Source organism: Chlorocebus sabaeus, chromosome 1, assembly GCF_047675955.1.
Source record: "Chlorocebus sabaeus isolate Y175 chromosome 1, mChlSab1.0.hap1, whole genome shotgun sequence".
Taxonomy (NCBI): Eukaryota; Metazoa; Chordata; class Mammalia; order Primates; family Cercopithecidae; genus Chlorocebus; species Chlorocebus sabaeus.
The window spans coordinates 5680551-5704690 of NC_132904.1; the positions used below are offsets into that span (position 1 = coordinate 5680551).

The following is a 24140-nucleotide window of genomic DNA, read 5'->3' on the forward strand; positions in this document are numbered from 1 at the left end:
AAAAAGGGCCAGGTTTGGGAGTGCACACACTTTGTTTCAAAGTGGCAGAAATTAGCATCATGCACAGGCCAAAATAACGTTTCGAGTTGGTACTAAACACAAGCCGCCTACCCTGGGGCAGAGAATTAAACTGGGTTCCTTCCGATGCTGCTGCGGCTGCTGTGTTTGGCCCCAGCCCCGGACCAGTGGTCACCGAGCGGTCAAGCTGGGCCTCCAGGGAGTCCTGGAACGAGGGCCTGCCCTTACCCAACCCTGGCCCCGCGTGCCCATTCATAAAAACACTGTCAGTTTTCACTGGGGCTTCACAGTGAGCCCCTTTTAGACGCGCCCTGGGCTCTTGAGCGCGGTGCCTGCGTTTCTGGCTCGTTGGATGCAGCATCTGTCATCAGAAGCACTGAGCACCGAGCTGTCCCCAAAGTTGGGCACCGCAGGGCTCGACCTTTCCACGGAGAGGTGCGTTGCATTTCTCCCGCTGTCGCTGGGGTGGCCACAGGGACGCGCGCCAGCTCGCTCCGGAAGGTCTCTGTGGGCACGGCGGGTGGAACAGGATCCGAGCGCCTGGGACGCGCCAGCCCGGGGGCGGGGCTGCTGCTGACCTTTCCCCTACTTTTCTCAGTCGTCACGTGACGCCCGCCCGGGGCTTGGGGGAAGGGGCGGGGCGCGAAGCCGCAGTTGCTGGCGGTGCCCTTCCGAGGACGCGTTCCAAGCAAGCAATTAAACTTGCTGCCCGAAATCTAAAGGCGCAGGGGCGGTGGCAGCGGCGGCGGGAGGCGGAAACCGGCGCCTGCGCTGGCCAAGGGCTGCTTCTGCACTTTGATCGTTTGCATTTTTTCCTTTGTTGGAAAAAATGTTTAGTCACTCTGCTTGGTTATTATTGGCAGGCCAGAGCTCTGTTGCTGGTGGAAACCTGAACTTGAATTCCGGAAGAATTGGTGTTTTGAGAATTAAAATGGCTGTTCGAGATTGTTTGTGTTGGAGAGATTCTCTCCAACATACTTTAAAGAGGCCTCAATTGTCTTCTGCCAGTCTTGAGCTTTTCTTGTGAAGACTTTTTTTGTTTTATTGTTTTTACAAATAAGCGATATAAGCACACAATGCAAAGTTAAAGAGGCACGAATGGGCCAGGACTCGTGGCTCACGCCTGTAATCTCAGTACTCTGGGAGGCCAAGGTGGGAGGATTGCTTTGAGGCCAGGAATGGCCAACCTGGGCAATAGAGCCAGACCCCTGTCTCTACAAACAATTAGTAAGGCCTGGTGGAGTGCATCTGTGGTCCCAGCTACTCAGGAGGCTGAGGTAGGAGGATGGCTTCAGCCCAGGAGGTGGAGACTGCAGTGAACTATGATTGCACCACTGCACTCCAGTCTGGGTGACAGAGCCAGATCCTGTCTCTATTTTTTTTTTTTTAAGGTACAGATACAGAGTAGAGTCCTCACTTGGTTCCCCTCTCCAGATGCTACCACTATTAACAGTTTCTTTGACGACATGTACAGGATATGTTTTTTAAACAAATTGATTGCTTAACACAAGTAAGAACTTTTTTCTGCTTGCTAGCTTCAAATATTTGTTACCTTGTGTAAATTTCAACTTTTACCTCATTCAAATGTCGGGTGAAGGTTGGATCCCCAGCAGGCCCTGGGCTGAGGCCAGCTGCCTATTTGGGTAACCTGATAGCCTCAGAAGTGTCTGTCTGCCTTTGCCTTTTTTTTGGTGAGGATTGTTCTTGGGTCCAGGAACATCTTTGCAAGTTAACAATGAAAGAAATGATGCTGCTGAGGCGTGCCTCTCCAGGGTGGGCAGGAGGATCACGGTCACCTTGGAGGGTTGGGCAGTAGGGTGGGTACCGCTCTGCTTCCTGAGGGATATAGCTTAGGCGTTGGACATCAAGTTCTTTAAGTTAAGAAAGGAAGGCTTCATACTCCTGATGCTGGTGGTTTGTGGTACCCAGCCCAAGAGTCGGAGAGCCAGCCTGCATTCTTCGTGTTCCCTAAGCCCCCACATGTGGCCGGGGCTGAGTGCTGCTACTTCTTCCTAACTCGCCCTTACACTCACCTTCCTCATTATTTCAGTGGCCCAGAGCAGACATTCAGATATGTGTTGAAGGAATGGCAGAACATTTGAGACGTCCTTTCTTTTCCTTTTTTTTTTTTCTTTAGTGACAAGGTCTTGCCCTGTTGTCCAGGCTGGAGTGCCGTGGCACAATCATAGTGCACTCCTGGCCTCAAGCGATCCTCCCACTTCAGCCTCCCAAAGCACTGGGATTAGAGGCATAAGCCCCTCGCCCTGCCCGAGGCACCCTTTTTCCACTCTGGATTGCCGCAACCTCCTGACGAAGGACACTGTTACTTCTGTTTGTGTTACGGGAAGTTCCTGTGAGGGAGGCAGGGAGTGGAGGAGCATTTGGGTCCCCCCTCAATGCACCTTCCTTCCTTCACGCTGCTACTGTGGCTGAGGACGTCTGGACCCAAGACCACGTCCCTATTCTCTCCCCGCAGCAAGCTGCTAGCTCTCTGTAGTGACGTCTGCTTTGCCCACCAGCCCTGGCTCACTCTGGGGGTCCTGTGGTCATCGAGTCACCTTGAGTCACCACAGAGAGCGTTCCTAACACTGTATTCTGATGCCCTGGTGAGGAGTAAAGTAAATAACCTTGAAGAAACTGTCAGCCGAGCGCGGTGTACTTCTCCCAGCACTTCAGGAGGCCACGACGGGTGGATCACGAGGTCAGGAGATCAAGACCAGCCTGGCCAACATAGTGAAACCTCGTCTCTACTAAAATACAAAAAATTAGCGGGGCATGGTGGTGCGCCTGTAGTCCCAGCTACTCGGGAGGCCGAGGCAGGCGAATCGCTTGAACCTGGGAGGCAGAGGTTGCAGTGAGCCGAGATCACAATCACGCCACTGCACTCCAGCCTGGTTGACAGAGCAAGACTCTGTCTCAAAAAAAAAAAAAAAAAAAAGAAAGAAAGAAACTGTCATATGCTCTCACTGAAATTTGGCTTTTTATCAAATGATTCTTCATTTATAAAAGCATTTATCCCTGATTTGCCAACTGTCATTTCCTCCAGTACCCTGAAAAAGATTTAATACGTGAAGGTTTGCTTTCCTTTTTCTTTCTTTCCTCCCTCTCTTCCTTTCTCCCTTCCTCCCTCCTTCCCTCCCTCCCTCCCTTCCCTCCTTCCTTCCCTCCCTTTCTTTTCTTGGATATTTGGTTTCATTTTTCTTTCTCTCTTTTCTTTTCTTTCTTTTCTTTCTTTTGAGGAAGTCTCACTCTGTTGCCTAGGCTGGAGTGCAGTGGTGTGGTCTCAGCTCACTGCAGCCTCCGCCTTCTGGGTTCAAGCGATTCTCCTGCCTCAGCCTCCCAAGTAGCTGGGACTACAGGTGCGTGCCACCATGCCCAGCTAATTTTTGTATTTTTAGTAGAGACGAGGTTTCACCATGTTGACCAAGCTGGTCTTGAACTCCTGACCTTAGGTGATCTGCCTGCCTCGGCCTCCCAAAGTGCTGGTATTACAGGCGTGAGCCACCACGCCCAGACTTTTTTTTTTTTTTCAGAGACAGGATCTTGCTTTGTTGCCCAAGCTGGAGTACAGTGCCGTGGTGCCATCATGGTTCAACATAATCTCCCATTTGGGCTCAAGGGATCCTCCTTCTTCAGCCTCTTGCATAGCTAGGACCACAGGCAGATGCCACCACACTTGGCTAATTTTTTATATTTTTTGTAGAGATAGGCCTCACTATGCTGTCCAGGCTGGTCTTGAACTCCTGGCCTTAAGTGACCCTTTTACCTTGGCCTCCCAAAGCGTTGGGATTCCAGGCATGAGCCACCATGCCGGGCTTCCTGGTTTCTTTATACTTCTTCACATACACACAGTGGCTAAGATCACGTTTGTCTGTATTTATCTAACCATTACTTATTGATGTGGTGCTCTATAAGGTCTGAATTTGAATTGGCTTAATTTTTTTTTTTGAGATGGAGTCTCGCCCTGTCGCCCAGGCTGGAGTGCAGTTGATGCAATCATGACTCACTGCAGCCTCCACCTCCTGGATTCAAGCAGTTCTCCTGCTTCAGCCTCCCGAGTAGCTGGGATTACAGGCACGCACCACTAAGCCTAGATAGTTTTTATTTTTTAGTAGAGACGGAGTTTCATCATGTTGGCCAGGCTGGTCTCAAACTCCTGACCTCAAGTGATCCGCCGGGAATTGGCTTCATTTTTACAGTACCTGGTAAGACAGGGTCTCGCTCTGTCATCCAGGCTAGAGTGCGGTGGCATGACTGTAGCTCACTGTAACCTCAAACTCCTGGGCTTGAGCGATACTCCCGAGTAGTTGGGACGACAGGCATGCACTACCCACACTTGGCTAATTTATGTATGTTTTGTAGAGATGGGGTCTTGCTATATTGCCCAGACTGGTCTCAAATACCTGGGCTCAAGCGAACTTCCTGCCTCCGCCTGCCAAAGTGTTGGGATTACAGGCATGAGCCACCATACCCAGTCCAAAATTCCTTTGATTTTATTATTTTTGTTTTTTGAGATGAAGTCTCACTCTGTCACCCAGGCTGGAGTGCAGTGGCATGATCTCGGCTCACCACAAACTCCACCTCCCAGGTTCAAGCGATTCTCCTGCCTCAGCCTCCTGAGTAGCTGGGATTACAGGCACCCACCACCACACCCGGCTAATTTTTGTATTTTTAGTAGAGACGAGGTTTCGCCATGTTGACCAGGCTGGTCTTGAACTCCTGACCTCAGGTGATCCACCTGCCTCAGCCTCCCAAAGTGCTGGGATTACAGGCGTGAGCCACCGTGCCCAGCCCAGAATTCCTTTTATAACCTGACAACCCATTATATTGACCCCATAAATGTGAATAGTCCGTTATGATAAACTTCAGTACAGGAAATTCACTGTGTGGCCAATTTAAATAATGTGAATATTGAATGATCAGTCATGAATTGAAGGTGCAACATTTCATAATGAAAGCTCCAGGCTGGGTGTGGTGGAGCACACCTGTAGTCCCAGCTTAGGCTGAGGCAAGAGGATCTCTTGAGCCAGGAGTTCAGAACAAGACTCTGTCTTATGAAAATAAATAAACAAATAATGAAAATTCCTTCACCTTTCTTGTACATGAAACCCTCCAAAAAACATAAGGTGAGTCTCACATTCTCACTTCTAAGGTGCTTCCATCGGGTTTGGGAAACAATTTCTTTCTTTCTTTCTTTTTTTCTTTTTTGAGATGGAGTTTCGCTCTTGTTTCCCAGGCTGGAGTGCAGTGGTGCGACCTTGGCTTACTACAACCTCCACCTCCCAGGTTCAAGCAATTCTCCTGCTACAGGCGCCCACCACCACACCCAGCTAATGTTTTGTAATTTTAGTAGAGATGAGGTTTCACCACGTTGGCCTGGCTGCTTTTGAACTCCTGACCTTAGGTGATCCACCCGCCTCGGCCTCCCAAAGTGCTGGGATTACAGGCATGAGCCAACACACCCAGCCAACTTTGGGAAATAACTTCTATTTGTGTGTATACACATTTACTGGAAAAGTACAGGGGCACCATTACAGATATGCATATCTGCAGTTGAATAACGAGGTGGCTCACACCATGCGGAGAGCATGCACCCATGCTTGCCCAGTGAAGAGGAGCTGCTGCTTTTCTTCCTTCCCATTATTGCTAATTTTTGCCTGCACCTCAGTTCAGAAGAGCCACGAACTTTACTGCACGTGCGTGCTAGTTTTAGGGAAACCCCTGGGCTGCTGATGTCCTTCCAGAGCCTTCCTGGTACTTCCCTTGAAGTTCTTTGGGCAGCAGTGAGGAGGCCAGGCCAGATTTTTGCCACCTTGGAAACCGTGCATGTTGTGAAGGTGGTTTCCCCGGACTGGAGCCAGCCCCAGAGGCCCGAACTGGCTTTCTAGCCAAGCAGAACCTTCCCAGGCATTGGTCACCCGGGCATCCAAGAATGTGTTGTCGATGATAAGATAACTGCCCTGCCCTTCGCCAAAGACACTGCTTCCGACTCTGCCTGCGATGCCTCCTCCAGTTTTTCCAGGAATGGGGCCCATGTCATCCAGCCTCACACTTTCTCTTTTCCTAGAGGCCCTGCCTGGTATTCCTGCTGAGCTAAGCTGTCACTTCCCACGGCTAACCTTTTCTCGGAGGATTTCCAACACAGTGTTTTACCGCTGGAGGAGATGGGCAGCTGTTAGCTAGGTTTGAGTAGAAGGCAGAGCCTGCTCCTGTGTGCGTGGGCACTGTGCAGTGGGAAGACTGCAGCATGTGGATAATTTTACAGTTGGCGCTGATGGTGTTTGTATTTACTGGAGTTTTATTGCTGGCTGCAATCTCATCATTTTGGTTACAACAGTGACCTAATTTTATATCTGTGTTGTAACTTTAGGAATCCTAAGTAGAACTTTTTGTGTAGTACCTACCACTTTGCTTTGGGATTTAAGAGTACAAGTTTTGGAGTTGGACCTGGGTTTTTTTTTTTTTTTTTTGAGACAGAGTCTCACTCTGTCGCCCAGGCTGAGTGCAGTGGTGCAATCTCGGCTCACTGCAACCTCCACCTACCGGGTTCAAGAAATTCTCCTGTCTCAGCTTCCCTAGTATCTGGGACTACGGGCGCACACCACCATGCCCAGCTAATTTTTTGTTTTTTTAATAGAGACTGGGTTTCACCATATCGGTCAGACTGGTCTCGAACTCCTGACCTCAGGTGATCCATCTGCCTCAGCCTCCCAAAGTGCTGGGATTAGAGGCGTGAGCCACCACGCCTGGCCTGGGCCTGGGCCTGGGTTTGATTTCCAGAGCTGTGATTTGCTGGCTGTGACACTGGGCAAGTTTCTTGACATCTAAGCCCTGGTTTTCTCATTAGTACGTGGAGGTAGCCCTACTACCCATTTCCTGGGGTGCTAGCGAGAATTAAATGATCTAATGCTAGTCAAATACATCAGTATAAAAATGTATATGAGTCACATTGTCTAGCATATGCCAAAGGGTTTGGTAAAAGGAATGTTCTGAGTTGGGTGCAGTGGCTCACGCCTGTAATCCCAGCACTTTAGGAGGCCGAGTTGGACGGATCGCTTGAGGTCAGGAGTTCGAGACCAGCCTGGTCAACATGGTAAAAGCCCATCTCTACTAAAAATACAAAATTAGCCAGGCGTGGTGGCGCATGCCTGTAATCCCAGCCACCTGGGAGGCTGAGGCAGGAGAATCACTTGAACCCAGGAGGCAGAAGTTGCTGTGAGCTGAGATCATGTCACTGCACTCCAGCCTGGGTGATGGAGCAAAACTTCTTCTCAAAAAAAAAAAAAAAAAAAAAGGAATGTTCTTTATCTTCATTATTAAGAGCACAAAAAGGAATCTGTGTGTCTTCCCTACCTACCTTCCCACCCACCTGTTAGTATCTCCATACCTGTTGATTGCAAGGCTATGTTGAAAGACTTCTGTCCCACTCATAAATTATTTACATATTTCAGTTGCTATAAAGACCATTTGCTTGGAAGTCTGTTATCACGCACCAAGTTTTATTGTTTGTTTTATATTACAGAGGCAATTCCCGTATCTCCGTTTTCCTTGGGCGTGTTTTGAAACCTGGCAATGCACGGTGCGTCAGACTGACCTTTCACCTGCTTTCCTCGGCCACCTGCCTGTCTCAGCGCTGCAGGATTGGGGGTGCAGGGGTGGGGAGGTTTGCTCAGAGGGCATAAGGACCTGTGTCATGGGTGGCTTCTTGATTACGTGGCCAGTGTTAGGATTCATAGGCCAATGACTTCGAAAGAGGTGAAAGGTTTTGGTTAAAAGGAATTGATTATGGAGAAAGAGAACAAAGTGAACACTTTCAAAAAACAAAGTAGCAGAGCTGTTTATTGGCCAAGGATTTGGGGAATATTGAGCAAAGTTGTTAAAATGAAGATAATCGTAAGCAAAATTGAAGATGTGTTATCACCAGTCCCCCTAATTGTTCATGTAGCATTCAGTGTTAGAGAAGTGTCTGTAGTCTTCAGGATTCAGGATCCGATTCGGATGACACAAGGATTCACGTCCTTGAGAAGTGTGTTTGGAAGACTGGACACGGAACTCACAAGTGAAGGTCGTTTGCCAGCCGGGGCAGGTGACATTGATAAATGTCTCTTGTGGAATTTCTTGGGGAGTTTGGATTCATGGGTTGCCCGCTAAAGTGCTGGGAGCTTTAAGCTAAGTATGAAGAAAGGAGAAAACAGAAATGGAAAAAGAGCTGAAGACCTCCCAGCTGCGAGCCAGTTAGTGGCATAGGTCAAGGCTGGTGGGCCTGGCGGAGGGGCAGGTGACAGGGAGAGCTGAGCTTGGAAGGCGGTGGGAACAACCACGGAATAGGTGAGCTGGAGACGGGACAGTGGATTTGTGACAACTGTGAGGAAGGGGTTGCGGCCTTGGTTGGGGCCTCTTATTCTGCATCTGTGTGGTTCCAAGAGCAGATTAGCATAAGGTGCTTAAGTGCTCTGGCACAGACCTCAGTGATGAGTCCCTTCATAGCCTCCAGGATGGCACGTGGCCTGGCTCCCATGCTCCACCTGGGAGTTGCTGGGCATCCAGTGTGCTCTGGGCAAGGAGGTCTGTGTGAGCTCCCAGCAGGTGGGCTCCAGGTGGGCAATCTCCACCCTGTACCCCCCAACCCCGCTCAGCCTCCCCCACTCCCCAACCCCACTCAGCCTTTCTTTTTTTTTGAGACAGGGTCTCACTCTGTTGCCCAGGCTGGAGTGCAGTGGCACAATCGGGCTTGCTGCAGCCTCGACCTCCCAGACTCAAGAAATCTTCCCATCTCAGCCCCTAGAATGGCTAGGACCACCAGTATGCGCCACCACGTCCAGCTAATTTTTTTTTTTTTTTTTTTTTTTTTGAGATGGAGTCTCACTATGTTGCCCAGGCTGGAGCGCAGTGGCGCAATCTCGGCTCACTGCAAGCTCCACCTCCTGGGTTTACACCATTCTCCTGCCTCAGCCTCCCGAGTAGCTGGGACTACAGGCACCTGCCACCTCCCCCGGCTAGTTTTTTGCATTTTTTTTTAGTAGCAACGGGGTTTCACCGTGTTAGCCAGGATGGTCTCGATCTCCTGACCTCGTGATCCACCTGTTTCGGCCTCCCAAAGTGCTGGGATTACAGGCTTGAGCCACCGCGCCCGGCCCCAGCTAATTTTTTGTATTTTTGGCAGAGAAAGAGTTTTGCCATGTTGGCCAGCCTGGTCCTGAACTCCTGGACTCAAGCAATCTTCCCATCTTGCCCTCCCAAAGTGCTGGGATTTCAGGTGTGAGCCACTGCGCCTGGCCTCCCACTCAGCCTTTCAGGGCTCACATCCACTTGGGGCAGAGGCCCTAGCCACCGTGCCAGCTTCTCAGAAGTGACTTCTGTCCTTTCAGTAAAAATAGACACGTCCGCAGCCCCACCACAATGCTGGATGATGTGGTGTCTTTGGCGTGGTGGAGGCCGCTGGGGTGTTGCCGCCGCCTCCGATTTACCCTATAGCTGTCCTGGGAGCACACAGCAAGGAGGGGTCTTAGGTCAGGAACAGCCCCCAAGGGTCGGCCTGTTTCACTTACCCAGAGCTGCCTCCTCCACAAGTCTGTTCCCAGGGCTGGTTTGGGATTCCCGTCCGAGGGCTCTGTGATGATTTGAGGGAGCGAGTGAGTGACGGGGAAGAGGTTAAGTTCCCTTTTCATCCATCTGTATTTTTCTGCATTTTCTTATTTCTCCCTTCTAACTTTTCTTCCTCCTTCTCTTTTCTGCCTTTCTTTCCAGTAAAACTGTTCTCTCCTCTAGCCATCCTTGAACTTGGGGCGCAGGTGCACGCCCTGCCGTGCAGCTTGGATCCCAGTGGTCACACTGTGTAAACTTCGTCCCCCGGGACACCACCTCTCCCCACCTGGGCTGTGATATGTCTCCGAGACCTGGGCGTGGAAGAAAATCGCAGCAGGAGAGGGGCTGCAGATGGGCCAGCCCCTGGGGTGACGTGGGTTAAAGAGCAGTTAGGCAGGTCTCTCTGAGAAGTCTCTGTATGGGGGTGGCTTGGAGAAAGGAGGGCTGGGCTGTAGAGCAGACATGTTGCTGGTGGGACATGCGAGCCCGGGGACCTTCACATCAGCAGGTTCTGGGGACTGGAGTGAACAGCCCTAGTCCATCCCTACTTCTCCCCAGGCAGGGCAGGTGCCGGTGTTCTCAGTAAGAGAAACCCTGGGGAGGATGTGGGCACGTGGGCAGGTGGCAAGATTCATTGTCAGCTGGTGAAGTTTTGGCTGGTGAAGTTGAGGATGTGCTTGGAAGGTCAGGTGCAGTGTGCTCAGGTTTAAGCTAAAGTCCTGGGGGGCTGGCTGACTCCCGGGGTGCAGGGGGAGCCACCTACTAGTTCAGAAGCCAGAGGGGCCCAAGGCAGCAGCAGAGGGACGGGGGCCAGCTTGTGTGCCTGGCGGCCTCCCCCAGGAGGAAGAAGGAGCAGGAAGTGGGGCCAGCCCACAGAGACTAACGGTTTAGTTGTACACGGTGAGTGGGACGTGGCAGAGCCCCCGCCAGCCCGAGGAGGCTGATGCCTGCTTGCCCACGCCTCAGGCCATGCTGTGCCCCTGCTGCCCTCCTCGCTACAGCCTCAGGAGGGCTGAAGGGGTGAGCAGAGAGGCTGCCTAGTGTTGGTGGCCTGGATCCAGACACAGACCCGGCCGCCAGCTGGCCTGAGGGCCCTTCCTCCCAGTGTGCTAGAGCTCCCAGCCACAGTGCCCAACCTGGCAGGGCATGCCCAGGACTCCAGGGAAGTCTTCCAGGAAGGGGAGATGTAACACATGGGTGCCCTGGCCTCCTGCCCTCGATGAAAGGTGCTGGGGAGGGGAAGACGCAGTGAGCCTGGTGAGGGACTCCCATGCAGGTGGGAGGTGGAGGGCCCTGACCCAGGCCTGGCTGTAGCGGACAGGTGGCCCATTCTGGACACACAGAAGTGGAAGGAACACAGGCTGCAAAGTGGGGGAGTGTGCTTCCGCTCCAAGAAGCCCCTGGCTGGGGCCGATGCGGCAGCGTTGGCGAAGTGGGCAGGGCGCTCAGACGCCCTGGGAAAGCTGACTTGGGAGACACAGGGAGATGGGGTGTCGAGCAGCAGGTGGGACTTCAGCGAGGGCAAAGAGGACAGGATGACCACATCAAGAAGGATCTGGACCTTTGGTAGAGCAGGCAGGGCAGGGCAGGCATGAGGAAGGCTGCCCCAGAGGCCAAGGGCGCCCACGAACACCATGCTCTTTTTCTACCCCCATTAAAATACGATGCTGCAACATGGACAAGGCCACTGTCTGCTTCTTTGTTTGCAACAGTGAAAAAGTGAACAGAGAAGTTCCCTGAACCCCAGCAGGGACACAGGAGCAGACTGGTTCCCGCCAGCAGAGGGGTGCGGGACAGCAGGGCCAGTGCTGCGTGGGTGGGCGTGGGGCAGCTTGGAATTCAGTGTGGACAAGAAGCAAGTTGCAGGAGTTTGCACAGAGCATTTGTGTGTGCGTCACACGTGTGTGGTGGTACTGTGTGCACTTGTAGATACTCAAATATGTAGGGAAAGATGAGCCCCGCATTCTGGGGACAGGGAGAGGAGGTTGTATCTATTGCATCTTAGAAATTTTTGCAGGGCTGGGCGCCTGTAATCTCAGCAGTTTGGGAGGCCAAGGAGGGAGGATTGCTTGAGTCCAGGAGTTCAAGACCAGCCTGGGCAACATAGTGAGATCCCGTCTCTACAAAAACAGAAATAAACAAACAAACTGGTGTCGGGGGGGAGGTTGGGGAGGACATTCTAAATCAATACAGCAAAATGTTAAATGTGTTCATTCCGGGAGGGTACACCGGTGTTATTCTCTGCTTGCCTGAGTGTTTGCAGTATCTTGTGATTTAAAGCATTTAAGACAGAAAACAGTCTTTGCTGTATAATATAGTAAAGTTCACTGGGGCTTGTGTGTGTGTGTGCATGTGTGTGTGTGTGCATGTGTGTGTGTGTGTTTTGAGACAAGATCTCGTTCTGTCGCCCAGGCTGGAATGCAGTGGTGTGATCATAGCTCACTGTAGCCTCAACCTTCCAGGCTTAGGTGAGCCTCGCCCTTCAGCCTCCCAAGTAGCTGGGACTACAGGTGCTCACCACCACACCTGGTTTATTTTTGTATTTTTAGTAGAGATAGGTTTTGCCATGTTGCTCAGGCTGGTCTCAAACTCCTGGTCTCAAGCGATCTGCCCACCTTGGCCTTCCAAAGTTTTTGTGAGGCTTATCTGAGGTCCAGGAATTTATCAGTGACTGGCTTTCTTCACCCCCTCCTCACCCCCACTCCTCCTCCCTGAGCACCAAGCCCTCAGAAGAGCTCTGCCCTGGCCCTGGGCTTGTTGTCCGCCTATCCCAGTCTCAGCTGCTCACCTGCCTCAGCTGGCTGCTCTGTTTCCAGGAAGGTGAGGTTAGCCACCTGTGGTCCCAGTCCTGTTTATGCCAGTGCGGTGAGGCCGCAGACCCGATTTACTTTGAGGGATCCCGTTTGCGATAAGTGTGTTATAGAAAGGCATGCTGAGGGCCAGATTGGTTTGCCTTTTTTTTTTTTTTTTAAATTTTGACGGAGTCTCACTCTCTCACCCAGGAGTACATGGCCTGATCTCGGCTCACTGCAACCTCTGCCTCCCGGGTTCAAGCGATTCTCCTGCCTCAGCCTCCCAATTGGCTGGGAATACAGGCACGCACCACCAGATCCAGCTAATTTTTGTATTTTTAGTAGTGACAGGGTTTCACCATGTTGGTCAGGCTGGTCTTGAACTCCTGACCTCCAGTGATCCTCCCGCCTCAGCTTCCCAAAGTGCTGGGATTACAGGCCCAAGCCACCGCACCTGGCCTCAGGTTGACTTTCAGTGCAGGGGTACGTCAAGGCAGGAAACGTGCTGACCACTCTCAGACTCTGGTCTGGTACCCTCTACCCTCCAGGGCCAGGGAGGGAAGGGGGGTGTGGTGTGAATGGCTTTATCTGGTTATCATTCTTAAGAGTTCCTCAGTTTTAGAGACATTAGGAACCCTCTGCCCCACGTCTGGAGTGAGTGAGGCTGGCCCAGTAGCTGGGTGGCTCTCACCAGGGTCGGTTGGCCTCCGTGAAGCCACGGCGGCTGTGTCTTCTGCAGTCCCCCAGCTTTGTTTCCGGTGACTCAGAGGTGGGAGAAGCTGCCATTCTGCATCCACTCCCAGCTGCGTGAAAGCCAGGGAACAGGTGTGCCCTGTTTCTGGGGAGAGGTGAAGTCCCTGCATGGGGCCCTGCATGGCCTCCTGCCTGAAGAGGAAGCACCTGGAAAAGACTGGCTCGGTGAGGCAGGGGGCACAGGCATTGGGGGGAGGTGGGTACTGGGGGAGGTGGGCACTGCGGGGAGGCCCTGCTTTTCCTTTTTCATCCTTTTTATTCCAGGGTCATAAAAACCCTGTTGGGTTGGGCAAGCAGGTGGGGATGGTTCAGCTATTTCCAGGTTGTGGGTAGTGGGGATGGAGTAAGGGGGCTTGGGCATGGCCACCTTTCCACACACTCTGGCCCCGGAAACCTTTGCTGCTCCCGGTTTTATCTTCTCTGGCTCTGGATGGGTTATGCCATTTCTCTGCTACCAGCCCTGCTGTATTGGATGGGCTATGGGGTGAGAAGTGTGTGCCTCGCTTCCTGGGAGGTGGGCGCCCGGGGCACTCGGAGTATGTGAGGAGCTCTCCAAACGTGAGATTTTTGAGCTCCGATTGCAGTGGACGAGTGTTTCATTTCATTCGACACATTCTAAAACATCAGGAGATCTCGAACGTGTGTAGAAGACAGGCTTGCCTGCCGGCCTCAGGTGGCCCTGCCCTTCCCCGGTTCTCACGCGTGGCTCCTTCACACCCGTCCCTCCATTCATCCCACCCCAAGTGATTTTGAAGCAAGTCCCAGACATGATAAAAGATAAAATTAGGCTGGGCACAGTGGCTCACAGCACTTTGGGAGGCCAAGGTGGGCAGATCACCTGAGGTCAGGAGTTCAAGACCAGCCTGGCCAACATGGTGAAACCTGGGCTCTATTAAAAATACAAAAATCAGCTGGGTACAGTGTTGGGTGTCTGTAGTCTCAGCTACTGGGGAGGCTGAGGCAGGAGAATTGCTTGAACCCAGAAGGCAGAGATTAAAGTGAGCCTAGATAGTGCTACTGCATTCCAGCCTGGGTGACAGAGCGAGACCTGAGTCTCAAAAAAAAAAAAAAAAAAAAAAAAAAAGATAAAATTGCATGTATCATGATGTTAGTTCCTATCGATCAAAGATGGGAAAGTTTTTTAAAAATACCACTGCCTGAGTGCCATGGCTCACACCCACAGTCTCAACTACTCAGGAGGCTGAGGCAGGAGGATCGCTTGAACCCAGAGCTGCAGAGACCTGTGACTGTGCCACTGCACTCTAGCCTGGGCAGCAGAGCGAGACTCTGTCTCTTAAAAAATATAACCACAATACCTTGTAATACCTAAAAGATAATTAACAGAAATTCCTTAATGCCATGACAGTTGTTTTGAATGAGTCTTTTTACAAATTTACTTTAATTTTAGATTTGGGGGTACATGTGCCTGTTTGTTACGTGGTATTTTGTATGCTGGTGGCTGTTGGGCTTCCAGTGTACCCAGAGTGCCCTCGATGAAAGGGAAGAGAGTGAACATTGTACCCGATAGGTAATTTTTCAGCCCTTGCCCTGCTTCCTCCCTTCCCTTTTGGAATCCCCAATGTCGTTATTTCCATCTTTGTTTTTCTTTTTTTTTGAAACGGAGTCTTGCTCTGTTACCCAGGCTGGAGTGTAGTGGCCCGATCTCAGCTCACTGCAACCTCCACCTCCCAGGTTCAAGCGATTCTCCTGCCTCAGCTTCCCAAGTAGCTGGGATTACAGACGCCTGCCACCACGCCAGGCTAATTGTTGGTATTGTTTGTTTGTTTGTTTGTTTTTGAGACAGAGTCTTGCTCTGGCCCCCAGGCTGGAGTACAGTGGAGTGATCTCGGCTCACTGCAAGCTCTGCCTCCCGGGTTCATGCCAATCTCCTGCCTCAGCCTCCCGAGTAGCTCAAACTACAGGCACCCGCCACCACGCCCGGCCAATTTTTTGTATTTTTAGTAGAGACGGAGTTTCGCCGTGTTAGTCAGGATGGTCTTGCTCTCCTGACCCGCCCATCTCGGCCTCCCAAAGTACTGGGATTACAGGCGTGAGCCACTGCGCCTGGCCAATTTTGGGCATTTTTAGTAGAGATGGGGTTTTACCATCTTGGCCAGGCTGGTCTCAAACTCCTGACCTCAGGTGATCCACCTGCCTCGGCCTCCCAAGGTGCTGGGATTACCGGCGTGAGTCATCGTAACTGGCCTGTTACTTCCGTCTTTATGTCCGTGGATACCCATGGTTTAACTCCGACTTATAGGTGAGAACATGCAGTATTTGGTTTTCTGTTTCTGAGTGAGTTCACTTAGGATAAAGGCTTCCAGTTGCATCCATATTACTGCAAGGGACATGATTTCTTTTTTTTCTTTCCTTTTTTTTTTTTTGAGACAAAGTTTCGCTCTTGTTGCCCAGGCTGGAGTGCAATGGCGTGATGTCGGCTCACTACCCCCTCTGCCTCCCGGGTTCAAGTGATTCTCCTGCCTCAGCCTCCCAAGTAGCTGGGATTACAGGCATGCACCACCACACCCGGCTAATTTTGTATTTTTTAGGAGAGATGGGGTTTCTCCATGTTGCTCAGGCTGGTCTCGAACTCCCTCCCTCAGATGATCCTCCCACCTCTGCCTCCCAAAGTGCTGGGATTACAGGCATGAGCCACCATGCCCGGCCAATTTCATTCTTTTTTATGGCTGCTGAATGAGTCCTTAATATGACCAGAGCACTATGGTGGACGGGATATGGAAGAAAAGAATTACATATCCACCCCCCACTGTTATATATCTGAGGAGAGAATGGTTAGGTGCATAGACATTAAATAGACAATACTTCTTGAGACAGTATTTTTTGGTAGCAGTTTTATTGAGATATTCATATACCATAAAATTCACCCATCTAAAGTGTACACTCGGTGAGTTTGTTTGGGTTGTTTTTTTTTAGACAGGGTTTTACTCTGTTGCTCAGGCTGAAGTGCAGTGGTGCAGTCACGGCTCACTGCAGCTTTGACCTCCCAGGCTCAAGTGATCCTTCCACCTCAGCCTCCCTAGTAGCTGGGACTATAGGCCCACATGACCACACCCAGCTGATTTTTGTAGTTTTTGCAGAGACAGGGTTTCGCCATGATGCCCGGGCTTTCAGTGGTTTTTAGTATATTCACAGAGTTGTGTAACTATCACCACAATCAATTTTGGAATGTTTTCATCACCCTAAGAAGATGCCCCCCACTCCTTACCCATTACCTCCCTATCTTCCCATCTGCTCCAAGCCCCTGGCAACCACTAGTGTACTTTCCGTCTCTGTAGATTTGCCTGTTCCAGACATTTCGAATGAGCAGAATGAGCAACATATGACCTTCTGTGTGACTTCTTTCACTCAGCATCATGTCTTCAGGGCCCATCCATGTTGCAGCAGGTGTCAGAGGTCCATTCCTTTTCATTGCTGAATACTATTCCACCGTATGATTGGACATTATATTTATCCATTCATCAGCAGAACGTATTGCCACTTTTTGGCTATCATGAGTAACGTGAGTGTTCGTGTGCAGGCTTTTGTGTGGACATGTTTTCAGTTCTCTTGGGTATATATGTAGGAATGGAATTGCTGGGTCATATGGTAAGTCTGTTGTTATACAATTTTTCTTTTTAAAGACAGGATCTTCTCTGTTGCCCAGGCTGGAGTGCAGTGGTGCAATCACAGCTCACTGCAGCCTCCACCTCCTGGGCTCAAGCAATCCTCCTGCCTCAGCCTCCCAAGTTGCTAGGGTTACAGCGATGCACCATCATGCCTGGATAATTTCTTTGATTTTTAATAGAGATGAGGTCTTGGCTTGTTCCCCAGACTGGTCTGGAACTCCTGAGCCAAAGCAGTCCTCCTGTCTTGGCCTCATGAAGCGCTGGGACTACAGGCGTGAGCCACTGCACCTGGCCCAATTTTTAATTTTTTAAATTTTTGTTTATTGTATAGAGACGGGGTCTTGCCACGTCGTGCAGGCTGGTCTGGAACTCCTGGCCTAAACCAGTCTTTCTGCTTTGGCCTCCCAAAGAGCTGGGATTGCACGTGTGAGCCGCGGTGCCAGACCAGTAACTCTGTATTTAAGCTTTTGAGGAACGGACAGACTGTTTGCCAATGTGGCTGCACCATTCGACCAGCCATCCATGAGAATTCTGGTTTCTCCACATCCTCACCAACACTTGATATCATCCATCTTTGTGATACTAGCCGTCCTCCTGAGTGTGAAGTGGTGTCTCCCTGTGGTTTAGATCTGTACTCCCTATTGGCCACAGGAGGCAGTCTTACACTTACAGTGGCCTCCCCTTATCCTTGGGGGATACATTCTAAGACCCCTGGTGGATGCCTGAATCTGTGGACAATACGAAACCTATACAATCAACTTTGTATCCTCAGGTTCTGCTTCTGTGGATTTAGCCAACTAAGGATTGAAAATATTTGTGGAAAAAGAAGAAAGCTAGATAATAACAAAAAACAATACAAAATGTAAAAATACAGCATAACAACTGTTTACATAGCATTTACATTGTATTCATTATTGTAAGTAACCTAGAGATGAATTTTTTTTTTTTTTTTTTTTTTGAGACAGAGTCTCGCTCTGTTGCCCAGGCTGGAGTGCAGTGGCCGGATCTCAGCTCACTGCAAGCTCCGCCTCCTGGGTTTACGGCATTCTCCTGCCTCGGCCTCCCGAGTAGCTGGGACTACAGGCGCCCGCCACCTCGCCTGGCTAGTTTTTTGTGTTTTTTTTGGTAGAGACAGGGTTTCACCGCGTTAGTCAGGATGGTCTCGATCTCCTGACCTCGTGATCCGCCCGTCTCGGCCTCCCAAAGTGCAGGGATTACAGGCTTGAGCCACCGATGATTTAAAGTGTACAGGAGGGTTGGGCATGGCGGCTCACACCTGTAATCCCAGCACTTTGGGAGGCCGAGGTGGGTGGATCACCTGAAGTCAGGAGTTTGAGACCAGCCTGGCCAATGTGGTGAAACCAGGTCTCTACTCAAAATACAAAAAATTAAGGCCGGGCGCGGTGACTCACACCTGTAATCCCAGCACTTTGGGAGGCCGAGGCGGGCGGATCACCTGAGGTCAGGAGTTCAAAACCAGCCTGGCCAACGTAGTGAAACCCTGTCTCTACTAAAAATACAAAAATTAGCCGGTCATGGTGGCGGGGGCCTGTAATCCCAGCTACTCGGGAGGCTGAGGCAGGAGAATCACTTGAACCCAGGAGGCAGAGGGTGCAGTGAGCTGAGACCATGCCATCGCACTCCAGCCTAGGCGACAAGAGCAAAACTCCATCTCAAAAATAATAAAATAAAATAAAAATACAAAAATTAGCCAGGCATGGTGGCACATGCCTGTAGTCCCTGCTACTCCAGAGGTTAAGGCAGGAGAATCGCTTGAACCCGGAAGGCGGAGGTTGCAGTGAGCCGAGATCACGCCACTGAACTCCAGCCTGGGGGACAGAGCGAGACTGTCTCAAAAAAAAAAAAAAAAAAAAAAAACTACACAGGAGGATGTGTGTAGGTTATGTGCAAATACTACACTATTTTCTATAAGATACTCATAGATTTTGGTATGCATGGGGGTCCTGCAACTAGTTCCCCTTAGATTCCAGGGGACAGATGTATATACGAGGTTTTTCCTGTATAGTAACAGGCAGGGAGTGTTGGCACCATGGGTAGCCTGGGTAAAGGGGTGATTCACATCCCTGGCAGGAGGGAGAGGAACGGTGGGAGCTTCCATCGTACTGCGCAGAATGGTGCACAATCTAAAACTATGATTTTTTTTTTCTTTTTTGAGGTGGAGTCTCACTTTGTCCCCCAGGCTGCTGTGCAGTGGTGCAATCTCAGCTCACTGCAACCTCTGTCTCCCGGGTTCAGGCAATTCTCCTGCCTCAGCTTCCCGAGTAGCTGGGATTACAGGCACGCACCACCATGCCCAGCTAATTTTTGTATTTTTAGTAAAGACGGTTTTGCCATGTTGGCCAGACTGGCCTTGAACCCCTAACCTCAAGCGATCCACCTGCCTAGGCCTCCCAAAGTGCTGGAATGACAGGCATGAGCCACCGCACCCAGCCTGGAGTTTTCCATCTAACATTTTCAGATGGTGGTTGACCATGGATAACTGAGACTTCAAAAAGCACCATCACCAGGCAGGGTGGCTCACGCCTATAATCCCAGTACTTTGGGAGGCTGAGACAGGTGGATCGCTTGAGTCCAGGAGTTCGAGACCAGTCTGGGCAGGGTGGTGAAACCCTGTCTCTACAAAAAAAATACACCAGTTAGCTGAGCATGGTGGTGCATGCCTGTAGTCCCAGCTCCGCAGGAGGCTGAGGTGGGAGGATCACCTGAGCTCGGGGAGTAGAGGCTGCAGTGAGCCATGATTGTGCCACTGCACTCTAGCCTGGGCAATACAGCAAGACCCTGTCTCAAACAAACAACAAATAAGCAAAGGTGCAAACTGTAGCTGAGCAGGAACTGCTGTAGGTCCGGCTATATCAGTGTTTTTAAACGTAAGGCCACTGATCCAGGCCAGAACCCAGGGTGGGATTTGCGCTCATTAGATTTGCACAGGGAGCTCCTCTGGCCCTTGTTGAGTTCACTCTTTTCTGCTCATGACTCAAAGAGGGAGAGGCTGGGTCAGGACAGCCCATCTCAGCTCCTGCAGAAGTAGAAAAACAAATTGTGCACCTTAGGGGCCGTTAGGACTCTTAGGGTTACCCTGAATGAGTCAAAATAAACAAGTCCTTCATTAAACTCAGATCGCTCTGCAAGGGCGTTTCACTCCTGGAAAGGACGCTGTAATTACCTCCAGTCTGACTCTTCCTATCAGAGGTTAGATTTCTGAGCAAGCGTCGGATACATACCTTTGGAGAGACTTGGCTACAGACGCTATATTTAATCCGCTGCCATGAGTAATGCCTTTGTGTTCTGTATGAAGCCCAGGAGATCTTATCAGTCATGCAGAGGGGGCCAGTCACATCACTTTATCTGACACAGTGCATGCTTTGCAGAGTCCTCTTCTGGGATGACTGCCTCATGGTTACTGCCAAGGCTTTGATGGGGAAGGGGGCTAAGAGTTAACCTTGAGGCCGGGCGCGGTGGCTCACGGGGCTAATCGCAGCACTTTGGGAGGCCAAGGTGGGCGGATTATTTGAGCTCAGCAGTTTGGGACCAGCTTGGCCAACATGGGGAAACCCCATCTCCACTAAAAATAGAAAAAATTAGCCAGGCATGGGGGCAGGCGCTTGTAAGCCCAGCTACTCGGGAGGCCGAAGCATGAGAATCGCTTGAACCCAGGAGGCAGAGGTTGCAGTGAGCTGAGATGGTGCCACTGCACTGCAGCCTGGGCGACAGAGTGAGACTCTGTCTCAAAAAAAAAAAAAAAAAAAAAAAAAAGTTAACCTTGAGACTCCAGGGGAGTCTTACAGCTGCTTAGATGGCTTTTTGAGAAATGGTTCAGAGCTGCTTGCTTTGATACCCTCTTCAGCCTGTGGCAAACATCTGCTTAGTGATCTTGCTGGTTTCAAAAATGGGATCCATTCCTTTAAAACTGGCCAGGCCATGGGAGTCAGCTGTATGCCTACTAAATAATATGTAAATCCTGTTGTTTTGTTGTTGTTGTTGTTGAGATAGGGTCTCACTCTGTTGTCCCAGCTGGAGTACAATGGTGTGATCATGGCTCACTGCAGCTTCTACCTCCTGAGCTCAAGGGATCCTCCCACCTCAGCTTCCCAAGTAGCTGGGACTACAGGCCCACACCACCACACCTGGCTAATTTTTTATTTGTTAGAGAGATGGGGTTTCGCCATGTTGCCCAGGCTGGTGTTGAGTTCCTGGCCTCAAGCGATCCTCCCACCTCAGCCTCCCAAAGTGTTGGGATTACAGGTGTGAGCCATCACTCCTGGCCCATATATATTGTCGATTGCTTTGCAAATTGCTCTAAGCTAAGGTTATAGCTGGTGGAATGTAGTTTTGCCAAATTACTTTTTCAGAGTCATTGAGGCAGAGCTTGCAGGATCTGTGCTGATACATCACGGGTGTGTCGTCCGGCCCAGCTCCTCCCTCACTCCGGCAGTGTGTGGCATCTCCACCTGGATGTCCTGGCGACATATCACATGTGGGGCAGGTCCAGGCATGAATTCTCAGCTTCCGCCCCAGCCTGCCTCCTTCCCTCCCTGAGACTGTCCCATGTCAGTACCTAGCTTCACTGAGTGGGTGGCTCAAGTTAGGAGCCTGAGAGCCCGTTTCACCAGCACGTGCAGCTCAGGGTGCCTCTGCAGACTGTCTTGTGTGGGTCATTGTCCACGCTGTCACTGTCCCTGTCACTGACAGATGGGGCCAGGCCTGGGCACATTTATGGAAGACAGCCTCAGCTTCTTACTGGTCCTGCTTCCCCATCCATGCTCCATACAGCAGCCAGGGTGGTCTTTAGAACAGAAATAGTGGCAGATTCCCTTTTCTCTGGGCCCTTGGATGCTTCTCCATTGCTAGCATAAAACCCTGCCACCTCCCACCGGCTGCCTCTGCCTTCCTCTCCAAGCTTGGCCACCTGCCCTTGAACCCAGATACCCTGTTCTTGACCCTAGCCACCTGCCCTTGACCCCAGACACCTGCCCTTGACCCCAGACACCCTGCCCTTGACCCCAGCTACCCTGCCTTTGACCCTAGACACCTGCTTTTGACCCAATACCCTGCCCTTGATCCCAGCTGGCCTGCCCTTGACCTTAGGTGTTCTGCCACTGACCTCAGATACCCTGTCTTTGACCCCAGACACCCTGTCCTTGACCCCAGCCACCTGCCCTTGACCCCAGCCTCCTGCCCTTGACCCCAGCCTCCTGCCCTTCCTGCCTCCAGCTCTTGCCTGCTCTTCCCATGGTCGCTCCTTCTCCTGGCTTCACTGTCTCCTGAGAGGTCCCCTCGGCACCTCCCCTTCCTGCACCAGAGCGCTGCTCATGCATTGCTTGTTAGCGCGGTCTATGCCGTGGGAGGGCAGAGGGGCCTTTTCTGCTGGTGTCCAGCTCCTTGCCTCGGCAGGCACATTGGAGGCAGTCAACAGATATCTGTAATGTGGACAGATGTGTGAAGTGCGGTGCCTTTCCAGGGCCTGTCAGTGGATGGTTCGTGTTTTGGCTGGTGGAGGACTGAGCCAGGCTGATTTCTGTAACGGGATCTTCGAAACTGTGATAGCCACTGATTTTGAGCTTGCCCTCAGAGGGCATCAGTGGGCGAAAACAGGAAAATCATCCTGTGATGAGAACACACACACCCACCCCCACACACACACACCAGACACACACAACCACACACACGTACCCACACACACACCCACCCCCCACACACAACCACACACACACCATGCACCCACACACACACCACCCCACACACACCACACACACACCCACCCCCACACACAAGCACACACACGCCATGCACCCATACACCACACACCCACACCCACCACCCCACACACACCACACACACACCCACCCCCACACACAACCACACACACACCACGCACCCACACACACCACCCCACATACACTACACACACACCCACCCCCACACACAACCACACACACGCCATGCACACACACACCATGCACACACCCACCCCCCACACACAACCACACACATGCCCACACACCCCCCACACACACCACACACACACCACACATACACCACACACACCCCCACACACAACCACACAGACGCCCACGCACCCCCCCCACACCACACACACACCACACATACACCACACACTCACCCCCACAACCACACACACCACACACATACCCCCCCCCACACACCCACACACAACCACACACATACACACATACACCACACACACACCACACATGCACACACACGCCACACACATACACCACACACATACCACATATACATACACATACCACACATATGCCCACACACCACACACACACATACACATATACCGCACAGACACCACACACAAACACACCACACACATACACCACACACACCACATACACACACACATACCACACACACACACACACACACACACACACACACGAGTTTTTGGATTTTTATTATGGTCCTTGATAGTTTTTTCCTCTTAGCTTCTCTTTTATCCATTTAGTACTTCGTGGCAGGCAGCTTGGGAGGAGGGGGAGGAGGCACAGTGAGAAGGGCAGGAGCCGCCGCCCTGGGGGTCCAGGAGGGCATGGGGGCTGTGCTGTGCTGAGCGGCTGTGCCAAGGAGCCTGGAGGAAGGCAGCCGGAGCCAGGATGAAGGGGATGGGAAGAATGTGGCAGACCCAGAAGCAGTTTTCCGCAGCCAGGCAGGGGATGCTGTCCCCAGGGGCTGTGCTTGCGTCTGGGATACAGTGCCCCGGGATCTGCTGAGCCCGTGGGCTGCCAAGGCAGGTTTTGCTTCAGCCGCTGCCTCCGAGGAAGAAGGCCCGCTCGGTCCGCGAACACCCATTCTTGAGGCGTCTGCACATGTGACTCATGGAGTCTCCGTGGGTCTCTCTGAAACCCTAGAACAGTTTCTCGAAAGAGCAGCCACATAGACACCAGAGGCAGAGGCATTTGGGATTGATCTGTGCTCGAAGTTCAGGGTCTAGGGCTGTCGTGGGCTCCTTCGTGGACTCCTTCATGGACACTCTGGGCCTCTTCTAATGCCAGCCTCCAAGGGCCTGGCTATAAGATTGAGATTTGTCTGTGCTGTGCGAGTTGCTGAAGCGCCATGGACTTTGCATCAGCAGGTGTGTCCTGGATGCTGGCTTGGAGGTGTGGTTCCGGGGGACATCCAGGGCCAGGGTTGGGGTACCATGAGCCTGGATGCTGGCTTGGAGGCGTGGTTCTGGGGCATGTCCAGGGCCAGGGTTGGGGTACCACGAGCCTGGATGCTGACTTGGAGGCGTGGTTCCAGGGCACGTCCAGGGCCAGAGGTTGGGGTACCATGGACCTGGATGCTGGCTTGGAGGCGTGGTTCCAGGTGACGT

At 51.6% G+C, this 24140-nt stretch overlaps 1 protein-coding gene across 2 annotated transcripts in view; it reads left to right on the forward strand.

The window, feature by feature from the left end:
* CPT1A (carnitine palmitoyltransferase 1A) overlaps nucleotides 1-24140 on the forward strand; it is an 80606-nt gene that overhangs the window by 1874 nt on the left and 54592 nt on the right. The window contains exon 1 of one of the 2 annotated variants that reach the window (XM_008020975.3): nucleotides 7579-7597. The exons of the other annotated variant lie outside the window; for it this stretch is intronic. The gene's annotated coding sequence lies outside the window, so the exon portion shown is untranslated. Of the gene's footprint in view, nucleotides 1-7578; nucleotides 7598-24140 lie in introns of those variants that run through there. 2 annotated transcript variants of the gene reach the window in all.